The sequence below is a fragment of the Leucopleurus acutus genome (assembly GCF_964270905.1).
Source record: "Leucopleurus acutus genome assembly, chromosome: 13".
NCBI lineage: Eukaryota > Metazoa > Chordata > Mammalia > Artiodactyla > Delphinidae > Leucopleurus > Leucopleurus acutus.
Window position 1 is genome coordinate 29,434,329 of NC_139155.1, and position 25,038 is coordinate 29,459,366.

Below are 25,038 nucleotides of genomic sequence, written 5' to 3' on the forward strand. Positions count from 1 at the left end.
GATATAAAAACTCTTATTTGCAAAGTTCCTCAACAATTATGAAATCCTGCTGGGTGACCCTTCCTTGTAAAGTTTCTTTATGGGGGGGGTTGAGGAAGTTCTGGATGAGACCTTGACTATACCTCTGGGAGAAATTCCTTTGTGCACTGTTTCTCGTGGACCCTCTTTGAACATTTTCCTTATGGACACACTGGAAGTTGGTGTTGGGGAGTTTGTCCTCCTTGAGGGATGCCCACCATTTGTCACCTATTTTCTGCTGGTGCTGGTTTGGGGGCTCAAGTGTTGTTTTAATTCTTACATAGTCACAGTTTTCTGTGGTAAGTCTATTTGCTTCCAGTCATTTCCGTGGGTTAGTAGCCAATCCTCAATCTCTTTTCTAATGATGACTCTCATACCTGAATTCTTTCTTCCCCCTTCCAAATGACTTTCTCTGTAACCTAAATGGACAGTAAGCTTGAGGGAAGAGTGGAAGGAAGGACCTAACATCCTTAATCTGATCTTTAACAGTTGTTGGAGCTTCTTTGAATTACAAATGAAAAGACTTATTAGGCCTGCCTGATCAGCAGGCTCTCCTTTAGAAAACAGAATAGCAGAATAGAACAAAACTCAAACCAACCAACAAAAAAAAATTTGGCAAAAATTAAAACTAGTAACCACTCTACAGCAAGGATATATTCATGTTGTTCCAATGCCTCTGGAAAATTCATTCCTTTGGGTTGGCAGTTCCAAATAGGATCCTGCTATTCCTCAGTCTTGCCTCTATGGACATAAATTGCTTCCCTTGCTCGTTCTAAAGATGAGTCACCTATTTTGGAAGACAATGCAATGTAGTAGAAGGAATACTAATTTTGAAACTGGTAGGTTCTGTTTGCAGGCCGTATCTGTTTATGTGCTAGGTAACTCTGAGCAAATTACCTAACCTCCCTTTAGCACATTTTACTCATTTGCAAAATGTAGGTAATGGTGACATATCTTCCATGGCATTATTTGAAGGATCAAATGGACTAATAGATGGGAAAGCAGTTTCAAATGTAGTAGTTATTATAATTGGCCCTCAATAAATGATCTTTGATAAAAATGATCAGTTTCTAACTCCATTCTCCTTCTCAGAAGGATTGTTGATATAGGGCATTAATCTCAAAGGAACAGAGCTTGCTGTTGGCACCTTCTCCTACCCAACCAGAAGATTATTGGAAAAGTGGGAGCAGAACTCACTTCACCCTGGCACTCTTTCTCTAGGCAAAACCCCAACTACTAGGACTTTGTCCTTGTGGTATCAGTGTGACAAGTGCAAAGAGCACTGGGCTGAAACTTCAATACACACTTGCATTTCTTCATTATTTTGTTCATTCATGCATTAATTCAGCAGATGTTATTGAGGGCTTATGATGTATCCAGCACTGTGCTAATTTGCTGTAACTGTGGAGCTGAGTATTTTAACCATCCCCCACCCCCATATTAATAGGAACTTGATGGAGTCACCTAAACTCTTAATGTGTTGGTTGACTCAACTGTCCACAGTGATCAGCCCTGCCCTGTCTTGCTCACAGTTTTTATGACAGAACAGCTTGGAGAGTGCTTTGTAGAAATAAAAGGACTAGACAAATTATGAGGTGTTAGTGTATTACTAGCATTTCTTGAGTAGCCTTTGGCATATGGCATGGCTACTGTGCTCAGGTAAGAAAACCACAAAAGAAAGCTGATCATAAAGAAAGAGGGAAACTATTGTAGCTTAATGACATTTTGTTCAGTGCCAATAACTGAACCCAAGATTCTTTCATGATTGAGTTTGGTGTGAAGTCATGGCTGTGAGAAAAAATGAGAATGTGAATTCAAGGAGAATAGGAGTAGGTGTGGGAAAGTGGATATAGACTATTTTGGAGTTTTTAACATGCTGTCTCACAGGAGTGGGCTGGCAGGGCAAGATATGTCTGATGAATACATGGGATAGCAATATGAAATTAGCTTTGGTAATAATATTAGTTAGCATTTATACCATACTTTGTTTTCAAAGTACTTTACAATGGTTAATTGGGTAATTGCATCCTTGTGAATTAGGTCAGCATGGTTATTTCTCTTTTACCTCATTAATCCCTTCTTCTCCTTAGCTAGCTAAGGCCCTTAGTCACCTAGTTACACATTCAGACTTTAGTTAGGTGTGTCTTCATGAAATATTGCATTAGCCTTAAAGGGTAGACATAAGAAATGGCTCAGTGATACTCTAATGTCTTCTTTGTAATGCTAAATGCAGTCTTATTTATCAAATTTAACCTATGGAGAACTAGTTATAACACTTTAAAGAACTGCATTCACACTTTCCCTCTGCTTCCAATAAGAGGTAGACCACTTATTCTCATACTATGTGGACTGTGTTAGAAAAACCTTTGGATACATGACACAGAGAAATGTGTTCTAGTGTGGCTTCTGCCACTTACTAGCTTATTAGGTGTGATGATTCGAAGTCATCCACACTTTGACAACCTTTGAATATTTCTAAGCTTCAGAGTTCATCTGTAAAAATGTAAATAATAATACCTGGACTGCTTTCTTCCCTGGTGACTTTTGAGGATGATACAAAAATCTTAATTTAGGGAAGGTTGTATGACCAAATAAGTTACGTTAGTATAATTGGTTAGCAAGGTTTTAAAGACATTAATAAAAAGATGGCAACTATATAGTGTCACCATCTCTTCTCCTGGGCCTATGGGCTGACATTACTAATTGATCGTGGCCCTATTTTTTTCTTTTTTCTTCTTTTTACCGAGCTAGGCTTTAGCCTCAGAATCCTTCTCAATGTAGCTTATTTAGCCACCACTACTGACTAACTGGAATTGGTACAGACAAGAAAAACATTTGTCAAACCCAAATCTAAATCTCTTTTGTTGTTTATGTTATTTTGTTGTCTTCAATAGGCTATATATACATATGTACGTTTTTGAAACAAAATATTTTTTAAAAAGTGAACAGTCTTCTCTTAGTCCTCTTGTCTTCTGCTGTTTCTAAAGTGAAAATCTTCTTCTCTGGCTTATTTACATGCTCTGATAAATATTGTCTCAGGAAAAGGAAAATTAAAGGACATCACAAAGTAACGTTGGATAGATTAGGAGGTATCTATTAGGAAGTTCTGAATCAAGACAATTCATTTCATTGTAACTCTTGGAACACCTTGGCTGGAAAATCTAATCTGTAAAAGTCTAATCTTTTAGCCTTTATCCCATGCTAGGTGAACTCTATTTAAATAAAAAAAAGATCTTAACTCTAGTTGAATTGAATCTAGGTGCTCATGTGATTTGACCATGTTCCAAAATTAGCTTCTGTTTTCAACCTCTGGATGTGTTTACAGTTTGAAGTTAGTAATAAAAACTCATAGAAATATTAACATCACCAACACCTGGGATGATTGAAGCACTTTTTTTTTTTTAAAGAATCTCTCTTTTTTTTTAAAAAAAAGAGAGATATATTGTTTTTTCCCTGCTGGACTGGAAAGGAAAGTAGCCAGGGTGAATTGTGAGAAAAATTCCCATTTTTAGTTGGGATGCCTCTGTAAGATTTAGGCAGATGAAGTAGCGTCCGTGGAAATTATAGGATATAAGGATTCATTTTCTAACTCAAGATTTAAAGGTATATCACATGAAAATGATAGATCATTATGCTGGACTATATCTGCAGCAAACTTGTTATGACTGCTATTCCCTTCTATGGTATCCTCTGCATTATAGGTAGGAAGTGAAAGACTCCTTTTCTCAGAATCCCTTCTCTCTATGGTTTCAAGTTAGAGTTTATCAGTGAGAGACATTTGCATGTTATTTGGAAACAGGAAAAGAATAAGAAGTCACTATCCTTTGGAGATGGTTTCAGCCAAATTCATGGGCAGATGAGTGATTCACAGTAACTTCTTGGTGAGAGCCACTTGGTTCACCTCTGAGAACTGAGAGATTTGGTACAAACTTCTCAGGGATTTTTGAGAATTGAAACAGATTTCCAGAGAGCTCCTGAAACTCTCTGCTTTGGTGTAAAATCTTTAATGTCTGCTTCCCCAGCCTGTGACTTCAAGTTCTTATAATAGTGAAGCCCCTGTTTCCTGACTTAAGCTCTTTGCACTTGGAATACAGGGGCTTCTATTTCTTGACTGAACTCTAGCTAAGAGGGTTTTAATTTTTCACCCTGCAAATGGTTGTGAGATAATGGAACTTTAAGGATGAAATTTCTAATTGATTCTCTAATAGAATTATGATTGAAGACAGAAATAACTTCACTGCCAGTACAAAATGGGTCTCTGATAGTCCATGGTATGCAGTAACAAAACAGTTATTCACATTATCACCTCTAATTTTCTGGATTTTGTATATCTATAGTAGGCAAGATTTTGGGAGGCAAAGTACCAATAGTAGTAGTAGTAATAAAACTTTATAGTGGAAAGAGTACAAGGAATGTGGAGTGGGGCTAGCTATTTCTGAGAGCAATGTAGAACTTAAAAAAAGAAAGCAAGCGTTTAAAATTAGTTATTCAAGGAATGAAATAATATACACTATGACTTTAATTAGTATCTTGAAGAAAATCCTTTTGTCTTGTATCCACTGGCCAATATTTAAAAAACCCAAACAAAAGTATAATCCCGAAGGTGGGTAAATTGAAATTCAAGGTGAATGTACAGGTCTACTAGGTCTCTTATATTATAGTTAGAGCATTAACCAAGAAGGAACGGAACCTTGAAAATCATAGAGGAGATATTTGGGCACATTTCAAAGAATGTTAAGTACCTTGAAAACCAAACTTACCAGGCCTCCTGTGCCAGCAGAAGCAGCACCATCTGTTTTGCTGCCTTACCACCCTGTAGTGGTTTCAACACAGGCATTCACCTTGCAAGAAATATGGATTCTGTTTTAGACCCACAAACTACCTTTCTTTGCTTCAAGACCCATAATTAGACTTAAGTCCTGGTAAATGCCAGGAGGATAGAAATAAAACATAACTTGTGATTGAGAAGCAAGAACCATACACCCAAGAATAATTACAATATTTTGTCAACTTATAGTGGTTTATGTGTAGGACGAGATTATATGTGTTAGGCCAGGGAGTAAAGAGTTTAATGTTAAATTGGAGTAATCACAATAGAAAGTCATGGCTTCTGACCCAGTTCTCAGACTTAACTTCACAGATCCAAGAGTTTTTTTAATATAAATTTATTTATTTTTTATTTATTTTGGGCTGCGTTGGGTCTTCATTGCTGCAGTTGGGCTTTCTCTAGTTGCAGCGAGCAGGGGGTAGTCTTTGTTGCGGTGCATGGGCTTCTCATTGTGGTGGCTTCTCTTGTTGCTGAGCACGGGCTTCAGTAGTTGTGGCATGTGGGCTCAGTAGTTGTGGCACACGGGGTTAGTTGATCCGTGGCATGTGGGATCTTCCTGGACCAGGGCTCAAACCCGTGTCCCTTGCATTGGCAGGTGGATTCTTAACCATTGTGCCACAAGGGAAATCCCTCAAGATTCTTAAGTAGAGGAAATGTTGTGACCACATTAAAGGAGGACTTTACTCCACTGTCAACATGTACATCATGTATCTTTCTCCTGTTCTTCCTCAGATTGACTTGAGGTTATTCGTAAGAGTGACTCTGCATCAGAGTCACTAGGTATTCTATACCTAGAATTCTGAGTAATCATTTGACATCCAAATTGATGCTTAATTCTAGAATATTCAAAATGTCCATTATTCTACAAATGTAGAATAGAAATTTATAAAGTTCAAGTGATGAATGGAGCTTTAGCCTAAGTTCCATCTCAAACCAGGTTCTGTGATACACAAAATTCCAGTAGTTCTTTCTTAGTTCCTGAATGAGTGGTTGTAATAAAGACACTTAAGAAGTGGCAAAATCCTCCACATCCTTCCTGACCTGTGGAAAGATAGCTACAGTGATAAGAAAAACCAAGTGATAGCTTATCTCCACCAAAATAAAAAATCATAACCAATACAACATACTAGGGGAAATTACAGAGATTAGTGGTATGATCAAAGATTGGAATAGTTGTACCTGGCCTCTCCTAAATACAGATGGAATTTGGTGAATAAAAGTGAATTTTTGTGAACTTAATCAGGTGTCAGTTCCAAATGTAGATGCTACTTCAGATATAGTTTTCGATTTGTTTTGTTTTGGTTTAGTTTTTAATTGAACAAACCAACTAAACTCCTGATGTCTGCTATCCAGCTACTGCTCCGGTAATTATTTTTCTCTTCTATTTGTGTTAGCAAAAAAAAAAAAAAAAAAAATCCGATAAACAGTGTGCTTTTAGTTGGTATGGATAGCAGTCAGTATACATTCACTATTTTACTTCAGACTCTATCACAATTTAGCATATAGGGATCTTGACTGTCTCACTATTACACAGGACATGATGCTAATTCATAACACCAATGATATTATGTTGCTTGGAAATGATGATCATGATGTTGCAAATAAACTAGATGCCTTGGTAAGTCATATGAAAGTCAGAAGGTGAAAAAAAAGCCTGTAAAAATTCAGGTATTTCCCACCTTGAGGAAGTTTTTAGTTGTCTGGGGAGTACTGAGATTTCCTTGCAAAGGTGAGGAACAAATTGTTGCATCTTGTACCTACTACCTCTAAGAAAGGCCACAGCATTTGTGGACCTCTTTGAATTCCAGAAACAACTTATCTATATAAGGGCATGCTAACCTGACCCATTTATCTGTTGCCAGTTTTGAGTTGGGCCCAAGTAAAGTTCTGTAGAAATTATAAGGTACTCTGCTTCTTGAGCTTTCAGACCAAGCAGATTTCACGGTGCTCAAAGTGTCTTTAGAAGATAGGGAATGAATGCTTCATAATTCCAACAGAAGAATCATAGCACCGATTCTTAGATTTTGGGGGCAAAGCTATGCTGTTTCTTGCACAAAACTATGGTTCTTTCGAAAAGCACTTTCTGCTTTATACAGGGCCCTGGTAAAGATGAACATTTACTCTGGGACACCAAATTGTTATATGACATGAAATATCCACCTATAACAGGTGACTCTCAAAGTCATGAATCTGGGCATGCTTGGCAGCATTCTATCATTTCATGGAAATGGGATATACAAGCTTGGGCTTGATCAGGATCTGAATACATAATTGAAGTGTATGAGCACATGACTAAGACTCTATATCAGCTAACTTTTTCTGCATAGCAAGCATCCCAAAATTTTATAGTTTAAAATACAACCATTTATCTTATAATTCTTACAATGTAAGGGTCAGTTAGGTCATTCTTCTGGTCTGGGCCAGTTTCACTGACCTCTGCTGGGTTTTCTCATGTGTCTGCTGTTACCTGGCAGATCAGCTGATTGCTGAAGGATCTAGGATGGCCTCATTTACATGTGTGGCTGTTGACAGGCTATCAGCAGGGGCAATGAAAATGACTGGACTATGTATCTCTCATCATTCAGGAGGCTAACCCAGGATTTTTCACAAAGAGGTTGCAGAATTCCAAGAAATGCAAGAATAGGAACTGTGAGGATTCTTGAGGCCAATGTTCAGAAGGCCAAGTTACTTCTGCCACATTCTATTTGATAACAAGGATAATAAGGACTGCCCAGATTAAAGAGATGGGAAAATAGATTCTACCAGTTAATGGCAGGAACTTCAATGTGTCATTGCCAATTTTAAGCACATACATAGATTTTCATGGCAATTATTATTCTTGCTACAATGATACCTCTGCCTCAATCATCACGTATGGCTCTGTGGGGAGTTCTCTCTTACCAGAAGAATACGGAAGAAAAACAATGAATCTGTTTTAAAGATAATTCTGTACAATATGTTAGAATCACCCAAAAAGTGGATGACTGAGTACAATGGCCCCTCTCAGGAGAGCAGTTGAGGATAGTGCTGAAGGGAAATTCATCTAAGTCGGCAGAACTTAGAATAGTGCACATCTTTTTTCAGTTTTCTTGGAGGAAAGATGACCAGGGGTACACATTTATTCAGGAATGATTAGGCTAGATGGTCATGGATGTAGTAGGAGCACGGTTAGAACACTGGTAATAACAGTCTATTGGAGAAGTTTGTAGAAGGGCCTAACAGAATACATAGAGAATATGGAGATATTTATGTCCAGTTAAATGCATAACAAAGAGTAACTACTGCTGAAGGGGTTTTCACAGGTTAGGTGGATAAGAAGACCTGTGCTGCTTATGTTATTTAGCCTCTTTCTTCAGATACCCCAGTCATTGCTCATTGGTTTCATGAACAAAATCTGGGTCCCTGATGGTGGCGGGGGGTGGGGGTTATGCATGAGCTCAACAACATGGACTTTTATTCATTAAGGCTGATCTGGCTACCACAGAGCTGAGTGTCAAAACTGCCTATAGAAAAGACCAGCAGTGAAACCCTTATATGGTACCATTCTCTGGGAGAAGAGACTGTCACTTGCAGACAGGTAATTAGAATGAACCTCTCCTACCACAGAAAGAATAACAGTGTATCTTCACTAGAATATATACAGTTTAGATTTGTATTTGCTTTTTCTGCCCTCGGTGGTACCTCCAAAACCACAATTTTGGGACATACGGTCATGGAATACCCTGCCAGGTAGAGATTCATTACCAACTGAGGACAAAGGAAACATGGAATGTGTGGTATAAGAAGGAAATTATTAAGCCAACTCTGGCAACTCTGATGGGTTGCAAAAATGAGAACTTTGGAGTTATGCATATTTTCTTCCTTGCTCTTTTGTATTTTACATATTGACCAATTCTTCCCTTCTCCTTTCTGAATCTCCTATTTCTAATAAAAGATATGTGAATATATTATTCAGGGTTTAAGTTAGAGGATAGCAAAGGAAATTTGGTCTGAGCTTAAAAATGAAGGACATTACTGAAAGATAAAATGACACATAGGGCTTTACATCTACTTTTTGGGCAGAAAATGAGTAGGTGATATGAGGTATAGTTACACTATGTCATATCAAAATGATGTTAATACCTTATTTGAAGGTTAAAATGGGTAAATCATGTGTAGGAATGCTGAGGTGACGAATGATGTTGTCTCTGCTAGACTGTCTATTGGCAACTTGGCATCAATACCATACCTTCCTAAGGTCTCCTCTGTATTGCAGAGGAAAAAACAAAGTCTACATTTCCCACGATATCCTTTCATAAATAGTTTTAGTTTAGCATCTGCCACTTACATAAGGTTTAGAAGACAAACTGAAAGGAGAAGCTACCATTCTCTGGAGGCTGTTGCAGCTAGATCTGTGAGTAAATGTGAAATATGCAGGAGTTTTATGGTGAGTTCTTGAGAACCACTTTGATTACTGGTGCAAACTAATATTATTGGTGGGAGCTTCATGGCAGCTCTTGTGGATTGAAGGGACTTTCTGGCAAGCTCTTATGAATTATTGGCTTTGGCTTCAGTGAACTTTGTTCTCCAAGCTCTTCTAAAAGTTGACTAAGCCCCTTATTCTTATATAAAACCCTATATATCCAGAATAACTTCTACTTTCTTCCCTAAAACAACTGGAGGGATCTATAGTGATTCTTTAGACTAGTGATTGCCAATATTGATGAATATGAGAGTCTGTTTGTATAGTTTACATCTTATGAGGGAGAACATGCCTTATAGAAAATACTCTAAATTTAGTAAGGCTTTATTAAAATTAATTTGTATTTAATTAATCATAATGGAATATATATATATATATAAATTAAAATACATTCTTGAGATGTCATTCATTCAGTTTTTTGGGAACACATATGCATTCAATGACTCCTTGTAGTTAACCTTGTCCCTCTTAACTGCCCCTGTATCATCTCATCCCAGGGAAGAGAAATGGAAGATGGAAATTTGACAACTGATGGTGTGGCTCAATACCCTCACTTTTTCAATAATAAGTTTGAAGTTTAGAAAAAATGATTGCCTTTGATTACCTAGCTAGGACTAAAACAAGCACATTCTCATTCATAATAGAAGATAGTTCCCAATAAAAAGCATCCCTATCCCAAAATGTCATTAAGTTTACAATTCCTTACTACTAGTTTTCTCATCTCTTAAATTTCGTTTTGGGCTTAGAAGTGTTCTTTGAAAGTGCAGACACCTTGTGAGATCAAGCAGAGGCCTGTTAGTTATACATGTGTCTATATAAATTGTTTTCTCCCCAAAACTGAGTTGAGCCAATGAAAGAGTGTGGTGGACCTCACTGAGCTGCAAGGAAGGAAGTTTCTTCTGGAGCTGTGATCTCTCACTCAAAGTGATACTTTGTAGGGTAAGGCCAGCCTAATGTAGGGGATGAGTTTATGTAGCCAGATTTTATTCTGGGCAAACCAGATACTGGGCTGTTAAGAAAAAGCACAGAAAAGAAACCTGGAAAACCTTCCCAAAGGTGTACTTACTTAGCCTAAATTTGAGGTTTATCCATGATTGGCTACGAAAACTGTATAACTATATCCTCATGCTACTATCGTCATACAGCAAATGTTTGTTTGCTCTCTGTCACATTTTAGATAGTGTTAAAAGAAGCCTATGAAGACCTTGCAGTGAATAAAACAGTCCCTTTTTTCATGGAGTTTGCATTCTAGCTGCCATGCTGAGTGTATGAGAAGTGAAAGACAGGCTCCCTGTCTTCAAGGAACTTATAGTTTTGCGGGGAGACAAGAATAATACACTAGACCAAAGAAAATACAAGATTAGGCGAGTCAGTTACTAAATTGAATGATTTGGATGACATGAGAAAGATAAGGCTTATTTTTCCAAGTAGAAGGTTGTAGAATAGTTGCAAAGAAAAGCCTGAATGGGGCACATGAAGCAGTCATACAACTATTATAGGCAGGAATGCCTTGGTTTTTATATTTTCCATAGCAGCCGTCTGTATATTGGAGCAAACTTTCAAAGTGAAAACTTAAGTACATTGTCTACGGATTAAGTATACTGTCAGTGCATTCTACATAGATTCTCCAGATCAGTTATTTCTCTGGGGCATGGGTGGCTGCTTGGAGGCTCTGCTTGATATGGAGCTTAGCTTGGCAGCCTGGTCAGGTAAGAGGGTGTTTCCAGAGGACCTGGGAAGGTTGAGGATTCCATGCACACTCCATAAGTGAACATAGGAGAGAGAGAAAGTTCAATATAGACAGTAAAGACATAAGAGGCCAAGAAGTTATCACCGGGCTATCCAGGACAGATCTAGGTCAGAGAATTTGTGAGTACATTTCCAGTACGCAGAAGATATCAAAACTGTGTTGGTATCCTTGGCTGAGTTTATTTCTTTTATTTGTTCATTCATTCCTTCAGCTACTCAAAATGTGCTGGCACTGTTCTTACTATTATACCATCTGTTGGGGGAAGTAAAGAGAAACAGGTTCATTGCCCTGCAGCTTGATAAGCACCTGCAATTTATATATGTGCAGGCTGTTGTGGGAGCACACTGCAGGAGCTTTTATTCCAACTGCTGTGTGGGTGGGTGGGGAGGCACAGGCGTGAGCGTTCATCAGCAGAGGCACACAGAGACCACCCAGGTGTTCATGCTCCTACTTAAGGTCGAGGGCCAAGGAAAGGCTTTTTGGGATTTTCTTTTGGTAAAGTAATTAATATGTGTTTCAAGTTAAATGCCAAGAGCAAGCATGAAAGGACCTCACAGGTGCTGTTATTAAAATAAGGAGAGCCTTGCTCATCTTGCTCTGCCTAGCTTAGTGGTTATTCTTAACACTACCTGTAGATTAGAATCACCTAGGCAACTTTGGAAAAAAAAGGTCAGTGCCCGGGTCTCATCTCTAGAGATTGGATTTAATTGATTTAGGGTGAAGGCTGAGGGGGCGGAGAGATAAATAACTCCCCAGGTGATTCTAATATACAGTCAGGGTTGAGATTCAATGCAAGTAACTCAAAGCACTATTTTCTCTTATTGTAATAGCTTTCTGAGACGGCTTAATTTTCATCTCCTTTGTGAAGTCTTCTCTGCTTCGTCCATCTGTTTGTGTATTACTGAACTTTGCCATCTGTAATACCCAAGCACTTCCTGACCAATACTCTAACCTACTTAAAAGACTGGGGCGGGCTTCCCTGGTGGCGCAGTGGTTGAGAGTCCGCCTGCCGATGCAGGGGACACGGGTTCGTGCCCCGGTCTGGGAAGATCCCACGTGCCGCGGAGCGGCTAGGCCCGTGAGCCATGGCCGCTGAGCCTGCGCGTCCGGAGCCTGTGCTCCGCAACGGGAGCGGCCACAACAGTGAGAGGCCCGTGTACCGCAAAAAAAAAAGAGTGGGGCATTTGCAGCAACATGGATGGACCTAGAGATTGTCATACTAAGTGAAGTAAGTCAGACAGACAAAGACAAATATATGATATCGCTTATATGTGGAATCTAAAAAAAAGGTACAAATGAACTTATCTACAAAACAAAAATAGAGTTACAGATGTAGAAAACAAACTTATAGTTACCAGGGTAAGGTAAGGGGGAGGGAGGGATAAATTGGGAGATTGGGATTGACATATACACACTACTATATATAAAATAGATAACTAATAAGGACCTACTGTACAGCACAGGGAACTCTACTCAATACTCTGTAATAACCTATATGGGGAAAGAATCTAAAAAAAGAGTTGATACATGTATACGTATAACTGATTCACTTTGTTGTACAGCAGAAACTAATACCACATTGTAAATCAACTATACTTCAATAAAATTTTTTAAAAAGAGCAGGGGCTATGTCTTTTATTGCTCTTGCATCCTGGAAACTTAACTCTCAGATCTGGCTAAATTATTCAGGCTGTGAATCAGAAGTATAATTGTTTTTAATGTCTGCTGATGTTTTACACAGAAATTGGGATATTTCATAGAATATTAGTGCTACAAGGGACCTTAACAAACCCTAATCAGATCCCTTTCATTTTATAAATGAAAATATTCAAAGACAAATCACTTCTCTGAGTGCACAGCATTGCTGTGTGCTTGGTTGTAGAACTCTCTAAGTGCCTTCCCTCTGATGCCTCAGAGGCTCTCAGGATGCACTTGTGGCATTAGGAGGAGAAGACTGGCACAAATTTATACTTTTCCTAGAGTACTAACAACATTAAAAACAGAGTGGGAATTAGGTTATGTCTGGCTCAATGTAAGTTAAATGGGTACTCAAGTCCCTAGAAAGGGGAATAAAATGAAGAAACTGATGGTTAGGTTAAGCAGTTCTCAACCACATTCAATTTTGTCCTCAAAGGGGCATTTGGCAATGACTGCAGACATTGTTTGTAGCAACAACTGGGAGAGTGCTACCTGCATCTAGAGGGTAGAGGTCAAAGATCCTGCTAAACATCCTAGAACGCAAAGGATAGCCCCTCACAACAAAAAATTATCCAGCCCCAAATGTCAATAGGTTGAAAAACCCTACAGTGGATGTTCTTGTCAGCTCAAGAGAGAGGGCAAGGCCAAGAACAAAGGATGGAGAACTGCCATGTACAAACTGTATCTCCAAACATAATGGCCAAATAATTTCTTCTGTCAGGATAATAAGGTGGTGAGATGTCTGACTACAGGTGAATCATTTTAAGAGCATTTGATGGTGAGATGAAGTCGTGATGGACACATTGTTAACCAGTATTCTCACAAGGAGGTTCTAAATTTATCTTTAGATTAATCCATTGTTTTGCTTATGCACAAAGGTCCTCTGAAGATAACTTTTGACCCTTTTGGGTCTGAGAGCCATACACTTGGTCCAAAGTCTCAGCATTAACCACAATGTTATGGACTATATGTTTGTGCCTCCCCTAAATTTGTATGTTGAATCCTTAATCCCCTAATGTGACTGTGTTTGGAGATGTGGGCTTTAATAGAAATAACTCAGGTTAAATGAGGTATAATCTGATAGGATTAGTGTCCTTATAAGAAGAAAGAGCTCCATCTCTCTCTCTGTGCACTAAGAGGAAAGGCCATGTGAGGATGCAGTGAGAAGTTTGCTGTCTGCAAGCCAGAAAAAGAGGCTTCATCAGAAACTGAACACTTCTAGGCCTTGATCTGTGGCTTGCAGCCTCCAGAACTGTGAGAAAGAAATTTCTGTTGTTTAAGCCCCCAGCCTGTGGTATTTTGATGGCACCCTAAACAGACCAAGATACTCAGGAAGCTTGAACAACTAAAAAAGAACAGAAAATAATAAAGATCTCCAAGAGTATCTTACAAGGGAAAAGGTAAGAGAGTGAAGCTCAGGCTTTCCTCCAGTGAAGAGTATCAGCGAGGATGCCCCTGCCATCTCCATACCAACGCTGTCTCCTAACAACTCCTTTCCAATAACAGGCAGTTCTAAATGACTCTGGTCTTTGGAAGCTAGGCCTCCTCTTGGTTGAGGAAGACTTTTCAACAAAAACAAAACATATTGAATAATACAATTAGGAGATATTTAAATAAAGGGAAGGTAAATATTTTTGTGGCATAAGGATTATGTATCAGGGGCCAACCATTAATAACAAAAATAAATTGTTTCCTTAAAGCCTTTAGTGCAGTACTTTTAAATATTGGGTTTGCGTAAGAATTATTTAGAATACTTGTTAAAGATTCAAATTCATGGGCCCATCAACATAGATTCTGATTTAGTGGCTTTGAAGTAGGGCCTAGAATCTGTTTATAAAACCCTGAGCATTTCTGTAACAGGCAGTTCACTGATCACACTGAGAAACACTGTGTCCATACTTCACAATGAACTTTTCAAGGGCAAATTCATTCACAGTAAATTTGAGAAAATGGAGAAGAAAAAGATGAGGGAGTTGGAGAAAAGGAAAGAGACTGGAAAATAACAACAATGAAAACTGAGATATAATTCAGATATGAAGAAGTGAGGGCAGCCATGGGGCAGAACTGCATTTTAGAGCAAGTCACAGTGAAAAGGGATGGAGCCTGCTAGAACTTTGTAGCAAGAAGTTCAGTTTATTTCAGTTTATCATAACTGGCTTCTGAATTCCAGCCTTGGCATTTGCAATTGTTGGCAGAGACAACAGTTAATTCACTCTGTCTCAGTTTAAACCTTGAAACCAGTCTAGAGTCCTCTAAAAAACCTCTTTTTGGTTCACTAAGGGGATTCAGGAAATTTAAGTGCTAGTGAGAGGATGGGAATCAGGCCAGCTGAAGATATACTGGGAGACATTCCATAGGCGTATCTCATAGGATATTCTTTGGGCATATTCCATAGTTATCTGTAACCAGACTCTACCAAGAGAAGACCTCTTAGGGAAAACTATACCATATACCCACACATTCTGTGCCCCTTAATGTTTATTTAACTAAGGTGAAATCAGGTTTAAACAAACATCAGTCACAAAAAGGAAATGGAGTGTTTAGATATGGGTGGGCCATGGAGATATGGGAGAGATGACTTTCTGCCTTGATGATGGTGGTGATGGGATAGCTACAGATTGTGCATAAGTATGCTGGATGTCTATTGCCAATTGTGTTACATTGGAAATTAGATTTCCCAGAATCTTGTGGGAATGCCTGATACTTTCTGAGTTGGGTTATACAAAAGTGAAGTTGCATGAGATTTAGGAGGTAGATGTGAAACAGAAGTCATTATGCTTTGAAGGTCCTTATCGATGAGTCATGGTGAGAGAGAGACACAAAGGAAGAGGTGGGGTCCAATTTGTTCTTGATCTTCTCAACTGGTAGCCTTGATGACCAGCAGCATCTATGGTCTGCTACCTGACATTTCCTGGTAAATGCATAGAACCAAAAACCTTCTACAGACTTCTATAACCCTCCCCACAGTTGGACTACAGCAGCTAGGTGCTCTTATCTTCCAAATGTTCCTGCAAGCTCCAATTCATTCAGTCACACCATGGCTAGTTAATGACTTTTCTCTGATCCTTCCACTCCAAACCTTTACTTCCCCAGTGACTCCCTCAATCACATAAGGTCTAATTCCTATAATAAATTTCTTATTCCATGATACTTGTGATGATACTTCTTCCCAGACTAAGCCTGATTAATAACAACCTCATGTCACTTCCCTTTACTAACCCTTCCAATGCATACCAGCCTCATGGATCTTCAAAGCATAAAGACCACTGAGGAAGAAACAATTCTCCATATATCCTCAAGATAACTCTTCCCATAATAATTAGTATCCAGATCTAAAAGCTTCCTTTTAGTGAGTACTAGAGAGAGGTTGGATGAGTATAGCTATTGCTTTGCAACAATAAGAAATTGGGGGCATCCCTCAATTTATAAAGAGTTTGTACTGAGACACATGGACTTTAGGGATAACTGTAAAATCTGTTGATCCCAGATGACTGTCAGTGACCACAAGCCTGGATATAAGCTTAGAACACTAGGTGAGGAAGTCAAATGACAGGGAAGTGGATATGCTCCAGACAAGCCACTTGGAGTAAATAGCTTTAAGGGAGTGATTGCAAATGCAGAAATCAAAGGAACTGCCAGGAGGTGTGAAAATGACAGCTTAAAGGACAATTTAAGATGCTTTAAAGCCAAAGGGAGACAGTCTGCAGGGCAAATAATGCGTTACTTTCCTTTTCTAGGGAACTAGAGATTTTAAGTGAAGCCTGCTCACAGCCAGAGGAGGCCACAGGAAGTTCACATTCTGGGTCAGTAATACCAGTGGTTGGGGTTCTGCAGGGTCTGGGTCCCACCATACTCAGTGGCAGTGCCCACCAAACTCTGCTTTGGATTGGTGGTCTGCAGAGCTTGTGGTGACTCAGCACACTTGCTCCCCAGATAGAAGGTAGATGAGCAAAGAGAGTAGCGACAATCCCATTTATGACTGGACTTTAGGTTAGTTAGCAAAACACATCTTTATTTCAACACAGCTGTTTCAATGCTTTTCTTTTTTCATCTGTTTTATAGAAAATATTTTGTGAGGATTTCTAACTTACTGAGGCTGAAATAATAAGGAAATTTATTTTTCAAACTTCAGACCTATGGGTAGATGGGGATATGTTTCCTTCCTGGAGTCCTGTGGCAATAGCATCAGCTGCTCCTCCTGAGTGCTGATGGGTGGCATGGCTGCAGGGATGTGCACACAGAGGGATGGATATTCAGACTCAGCAACGGACAGTTCACAGTTCCTGCTCCTTCCCCCCTGGTATAAGCCTCAAAGTTTTTCTTTTTCCACTCTTTGGCATTCTCCATGGGAAAATGCTCTCCCTTTCCTCTTCAAGTAAGAGGAAAATTCACTGTCAGTTCAAAACCTCTGAAGGATTATCTTGAGGTTCAAAACTGTGTGCTGACCCCTGCCTTTAACTGCAATTGCATCCCACCCTGATGCCTCACTAAATTATTCCCAAACCTGAAAATTGCCCCGCCCTCACCGCAAATGAGACAGTCCTCTAAGTAGGGGGCTAGCTGAGGGCAGCAACTGCATGAGCTTGGCAACTACTCCTGAAGGGATAAGATTATCCTGTGATAATCAGACCTTCCTCCCTCAGGGGCACTGGGGCTTATCTCTACTTTATGTGTAAGTAAATGGAGGGTCATACCTTGATTCCCTTAAGCTGTCAGTTGAAATCATGTTTAACTGGGAGATTGAAGCTTCCAGGCCTCCTTAAAATGCTAATGAGCTTTGAGATGTGTGATGGCAAGGGCTTCTGACTTGAGTTTGCTGGTGTCCAGGGCTGCTGTGGATGTAATAGAGCTCTGTCCCTACATTAAAGTGCCTTCCTCTTTAGCCCTTTCAAGGTATCCTGAAGACTGTGGAACTCTTTCTCTATCAGACATGTGGTGTCACCACCAGCACACTTCTCCAACCCACTAGCTCCCCAGATAACCCCATAAAATTGGTAGAGGCATGAAAACTGAGGCAAACAAAGTTCATCTCTGGTGCATTCCCATCAGAACTCATGGAGAGCTTCACAGGGGATGGGACTAGCAAAGCCAAAAATAGAAAGTGGCAAACCCTGGAAAGTGGAACTTGGGCAAGATGCCAAGATTTAGTCTGCAAAGAAAATGCAGGACTGGGAAAAAATTCAGGGTCAGATCCCCAGTAAGCACAATAGAAACCCCCAATTCCAATAAGAATTGGCATTTCTGGGGTTGCTGGGGCCAGAAATAGACTGGAGATTATAAGGAGAAAGTCCTGGGAGTTAGTGTTGGCGATCACCCCCCGATACAGTTCTCTTGACAATTTTTCCCTAGGGCAGGACTTCTATCTTACCTCAAGGATGCACCTCTATCAATCTTAAAGGGCCAGTATTCAAAATTCTTCACAATTTTCCTCTCACAGATTTTTGTTGTTGCTGTCCCCTAATCTGATTGTTGTCTCTCCCAAAAGGTGGAGTACTAAGACTGGAGTACTAAGCTAATTGCTTTGCTTCACTGAGTTTCTGTTTCTCCTTGAAGACAATTTACACACTTTCTTTCCCCTATCTATAGTAATATCAACCTTGGGTGTGTCACTTAGTGCTAGGTGCACTTGCTGGCCCAAAATTCAGAACTGACTAACTTATTAAAAGATGTTAATGGCAAGTAAGGAGCTGTTATTCATCTTTGTATTTGCCTTTTAATAGAGAATTTACTTTCTCCAAAACCCCCTCTAATGAAAGAGGGGAGAACCTGCCTATTTTGCCACCTCTCAAATCCTATCCTATGGGTGTTATCCATTCCACCTACTAGCCCAAGAGCAATACTGAAGTAAAGAACAGAGCATCTCTCAGCTTAAAGAATGTTTCCCAGGCCAATGGAATCGGGCAGCTGGCAACTCCTAAATCTGTTTGCAGACAGTGCTGAAAGTTGAGATTAGTCTAGCTGCAGGATTGGGTACAATCTTTGGATTGCCTTGCCAAATATGGGTTAAAATGACTTTGGCTGCTGTAAACTCCAGCTTCATTGGAGGAAGAAGCTTCTCTTTCTCGCATCTTTTCTGAACTCCTGGGACCTAACAGTCAGTGTTTGGCTTAGAAAGGGATTCGGTATTTTTTATTATAGTTTTGATGTCAACCCCAGTGCCACATGGGAAGCCTTCTTATGTTCAAGGGGCAGCCACAGCAGAGAACAGCAATCTGTGTTTTTCTTTTCTTTTTTTCTTTTTTTTTTGTCGCTGAGATAATTTTCAAGGAGGCAATGTTTGTGTTTCCAAATTACCCCTCCACTTTTCAATTTTTGTACCCCCTTATATATCCCCATATATCATTTTCATGGTTTTGTGGTCTTAGGCTGTCGTTCCTTTGAGAGGAAAGCAATCTGATAATTAGCCTGTATTAAGTATTCAGACCTGAGTATATTATTCCTTTAAAGGGTGTTTAGATTTTTAAAAAGGTTACAGGAAGAGAGCAATACTTAAACCATATTTGTCTTACACGCAAAAACATTTTTTTACCCAAAATATAAGTATCAGTTTCCATAACCCAAGCAAACTCTGGAGAAGTTCAGTCCTCTCTTGGTAGAAGAGGATTCTTAACCACTGCGCCACCAGTGGTTGCAGTGGTTAACTGCAGCTTCAATTCATACTGTTGGTATTACAGGTAAAGCAATGGCTTCTGTGGTTTAATTAATTAATAAATGTCTATAATCCAGAAGATTATAGAATTTGGGTGCGAAGTTGATGAGGGAAGACGGTGTAGAGCAATAAGGCAGAATGATGGGAGCCCCAGAAGATGAGCATGCATTGTTTATATGGTCACTGCTAACCACTGTTCATTGGTATCAAGGTATGATCAGCTCTGATCATTAACATCTTGAAGTCTTTAATCCTTTTTAGACATCTATGCTGTTTAAAAGATAAAATTACAAAAGGTCTTCCCTGGTGGCGCGGTGGTTGAGAGTCCGCCTGCCGATGGAGGGGACACGGGTTCGTGTCCCGGTCCGCGAAGATCCCGCATTCTGCGGGGCGGCTGGGCCCGTGAGCCACGGCCGCTGAGCCTGCGCGTCCGGAGCCTGTGCTCTGCAGCGGGAGGGGCCACAACAGTGAGGGGCCCGCGTACCGCAAAAAAAAAAAAAAAAGAAAAGATAAACTTACCAAAATAACTACCATGATACTCTATAAAGTATGATAATTTTGTTGGAAGATTAATATTAGTATGGATATTTGTGGGGGTATCTAAAGTAGACAGTTTAAGCTGTTTGTGACATAAACATTGATGGGACACATAGACTCCAGATGAAATGTATACTATGTTCAATGTTGAAAAGCAAAAATGTTTCCACTGCAGACATATGTTCCTGGGACAGAGAAGTCTGTTAAGAAAATCTTTTCTGTCAATAGCACACATTATAATGGTGGCTGATATCTTGACCAGGGATGTGTGTGGTATGGGAGATAAAGACATAAATACTAAGAATGTTGCTTTTTTGCTCAACTGACATCGGAGAACTTGATTCATACATCTACAAATATGAATTTTTTTTTAGGTGATCATGTGCTAAAGCAGCAGAGTTGTTGTGATTATGTCTTGTGTTAAAATGGATCATTTTAAAAATGTGAATTTACTTATTTAACAAGGAGTGTTCTTTTTTTGAGCTGGATGTACATGTTTAGCTCTAGCAGATAGAGTGGTTGTTAATAATTCACATTCCCATCACTGGGGTGTGAAAGTTCCAGTCATCATCATTCATTTTAGCCATTCTGTGCTATTGTATACTATTCTGGTTTTAATTTGCATTGTCCTGATAACTAATGAACATGAGAACCTTTTCATATGTTAATTTGTCTTTTGGACTTTTGGATTTCAAGAAGTTCCTCTTCAAATCTTTTGCTCATTTTTCTGTTGGCTTTCCTGTTGGAGTTCTTTATATATGCTGAGCATGAGTCTTTTTTGGATTCATGTATTGCAAATACCGTCTAACTCATTGCAGTTTTCCTTTTAACTCTTATTGGCTTCTTTTTGTAAACAGAAGTTCTTAAATTTAATAAAGCCCAATTTATCAGCACTATTTTTTTCATGGAAAGGCATTTTATTTTTTATTTATTCTTTTTTTTTGCGGTACACGGGCCTCTCACTGTTGTGGCCTCTCCTGTTGTGGAGCACAGGCTCTGGACGCGCAGGCTCAGCGGCCATGGCTCACGGGCCCAGCCGCTCCGCAGCATGTGGGATCTTCCCGGACCGGGGCACGAACCCGTGTCCTCTGCATCGGCAGGCGGACTCTCAACCACTGCGCCACCAGGGAAGCCCAAGGCATTTTATTTTAAATATAGCAGTATGTACAATGTCAATCTCAAATTCCCAATCTATCTCTCCCCTTTCAGCACTTTTTTTTAAAGCACTTTTTGTATTGGGTTTAAGCAGTCTTTGCCTACTTCATCTTAAAGAGATTCCCCTATGATTTCCTCTAAAACAATTATTGGTTTTCTGTTCATATTTATATATATAGTCCATGTGGAACTGATTTTTTTTATTTATGATTTTTTTTTTCCACAAGCACCATTTATTGAAAAGCCCATCTCTTTCCCAAGGTACTATATGTTATCTTTATCATAAATTAGATGACTTTATAGGCATGGGTCTCCATTCTGTTCTACTCCTTTATGTTTGTTTTGCCAAAAGTACACTCTCAAGTATTAAAACATTATAATAAGTTTTGCCATCTGGAAATATAAAACTTTCAGCTGATGTCCAGGAAGAGGATTTATACTTCTTCAAGATTACCTGAGCTGTTCTTAGCCTTTTGCATGACCATATAAAATTAGAACAAGCTTGTCAATTTATACTCACACACACCCATGTTGTGATTTATATTTGGATTGACTTGAATCTCTATTAATTGGGGAGAATTAGTCTCTACAATATTGAGTTTTCCAATCCATGGTCATGGTATATTCTTCAATTTATTTAGTTTTTCTTTTATTTCTGTCAATAATACAGTTTTCAGTATTCATCTCTTACATATGCTTTATTAGATTTATTATTAGGTATTTGATGTTTTTGATACTATTATAAATTTTAAATGGTATATTAAAAATTTTTTATTTGTTTGCCACTAGTCTATAGAAGTTCAGCTGATGATTCCTTCAAATATTTTTTTGCCCATTCTCTGACTCCTTTTCTGTGTCTCCAATTATATTTGTTTTTGTGTTCATATGCATCTGTGCACTTTTCTGTATATTCCATTTTTTTTCTGTGCTTTAGATTGGAAGGTATCTGTATCTATAGATCATCTACCTATAATCTATCTAATCTAGTGTTCTGTGTATTACGGGTGTTTTAACTTATCCCTCGGGTTCTTATTTTCAAGTATTTTAAGTTCTGGAATTTCTATTGATTCTTTGTTTTTGTACAAGTTCTGGTGATATTTTCTACTTGTAACCCATTTTATTTATATCTCTATCTTAAAAACACATTTATCATTTTAACATCAAAGTTTTTATTCTTTCCGGAAGTATAATCTAGATCACTGTCAGTTTATTATTATGTTTTTCTCATTGTTCTCAATTTTCTTGTTCCTTTTTAGCATGCCTAGTAATTTTTGATTGAACGCCTGATGTATATAAACATTGTTAGTGAAAGAAGATATCTTCTTCTGAGAGGATTCACCCTTTCCTCTGCTAGGGTCATTCAATGGTGGCTGATTATCTTTATTCCAATCAGGGACCGAGTTCAATTGACCCTGGGCTGCAATTTTGGAAGGCTCAATCTGGTGTATCCCTAGAGAACTTTCAGTCGAGTGGTGGCTCTTGAGCTCTAATCTTTCTGTCCGTAGGACTGCCATACTACCAACAGTTCTGCCCTGCTTTTCAGAGCCTTCTGATTATCTTTTAACTTTCTACCCTGTGCATTCTCAGAATTTGACAAATCTCTTGATGGAGAAATCAGACATGTATGAATTTTCTCAAATCTCTAATATAGTCTCTTAGTCCTATGAGACCACAAAATATACTGGTTACCAGTCCCCAGTAGTGGTCTTCTGAGCAGGTAAAGCCTAGCCTGAATATTTCTATTTTTTTCCTGTTGTAAGAATCGACCAATGTTCCTAGGAAAAGAGTGTCTGCAGATTACCACCTCATCTCTCTTAGACTTAAAGAAGTGAATTTTGAATGAAAAATAGGTTGAATGCAAGGGAATCTGAAAGGTGTGTGTGTGTGTATGTGCACATGCATGTGTATGTGTGTGTGCATGTGTAAAATGGTCTCTGCATGGAAAGTATTTAATTTTACTTACTAGAAGTGAATAGAAAAAAATCCAATAACATAATGATTTTTTAAAGAGTAATTTGAATAAGTTTAAGAGTGGAATGTGGTACCATTAATGGTCTGAAGGGTGTAATTTGAAATATTCAGTTATAGTTCACAGCATTTTAAAGAGGAAATTATGTGCTATTCTCGTGTTCTAGAACTTAGGATTTCATAGTCCCTGTGAATGTAAATGGTCTTCACTACTAGTTAACTTTTGTTGTCTTTCTGGATATCTGTTTCTCCGAAAAGGTTGCAAGGCAAAGTTTAGGTTGTACACTCCCCCATCCCCCGCCCTTGGTGCTATGTTCAAGTTCACAATAGGATATTAGTTCATCTTTGCTGGCTGAGGAAGTTCTTAATGCTGTTCACACTATTTCTGTCCCTCTGCCTTTGAGGCACACGGGAAAATTAAATTTACTGGGTCTCTAATATTTGGACCAATTCTAATTCTGGCCAATAAGTTGTGAGAGGAATTGTTGTATGCCACTTCCAGGCCAGAGCATTTAAGTAGTGATGAGACCTCCCAGAGCACACTTTCCTAATGCTACAGTGGCTATCAGCTTCCAGGTAGTGGCTGCTCTGTCAGCCTGGGGCCTGAAATTGAGCATGTAGTGGAGTAGAGATCTCAGCCCACCCAAGAGGGACATGTATTAATAATATGAACAAGAAATGGAACTTTGTTGCTCTCAGGTAGTGAGATTTTTGGGGTGTTTGTTACTATAGCACTACTAATCCATTCTGACTGACACAGTAACTGATTGGTTACTTCTGAAGTTTTAGTTGCCAAACTGCTCCAAGAAAAAACCAAACGTGGGGCAACCACATGACTGGTTCATTTTCCTGGCTTTGGCTAATCAGGCAGCATGGACATTTGGTACCTTTCTCTCCAGTTCAAATATTTAAAGAATGTGGTTCTGTTAGCAGCACATGTACCTAGACAGATGTGAGACTTTGAACACATGGAGACCAAAAATCCCTCATCGATGTCTCCAAGATTGTATACCTTAGGATACCTGAGTATCTTTACTTAGTGGCATACATTATTAACAGTATAACACCTGCTTAAGCATTCTGTACAGGCATATATTTTAATGCATTCGTCAGGTATCAGCTGTGCTTTCCAAAGGCTATTTATGAACTTCATATTTCTCCTCTGTGCATTATAAATATACATGCCTTAACTTCACTCTGTGCTTTCATATCTCATGGAATGAGTACATTTTCAAGAAAAGAAACAATCAATTTTCAGGCAACATATCATGATGTTGAATATCTTGGTCACATCCTCTCTTGCCATTTTTTTCTGCTGTGTTTAACATTCCTAAACTTTGCAATGTCTTCACCTTTTCAGTTACTCTTAGCTTGGAACCAGAGTATCTCTAGGGCTCTGCTCAAGCCTGAAGTTTTCCTGATTATTGTCTTTTTAGATTGAGGTCACACAGTAGGAGTTTCGCCAGATGGAAATGCTAATGGTGGGCCTGTGCAGGTTTAGAAGGTCTCTTCTGAGATCATTCCTGGGAGTTCCCTGAGGTGTAAAAACATATTGGAGGAATACAGGCAACTCCAGAGGGAAAGACAGATAACACAAACATCTAAAAATTGCATAGGAGAGAAGGGAACATGTCATTTTCAGACTCCTGTCATAGTTGTCATTTTTCTTGGTTAAAGTCATGGAAATCGGAGGCCAACCAAGAAAAATTATTCATTGGCTGCTTGAAAGATACTCTTTTTTGTTGTAAGTTTATTTCATATTTATTGAGAAGCAAAAAAACAAGAAAAAAATTTGTAACATGGTGAGGCCCTGTAGAGAACACGCATGAATTAGGAACCATCTTAATATTGAGGAACTTATACTATATTTAATGAAAGAAATTCACACTTCTAAAACAATTATGATATAGTAGGCAAAACACATTATCCATTATTCATAGTTCATTCTTCCAACTATTTCTTAATTTATCCCT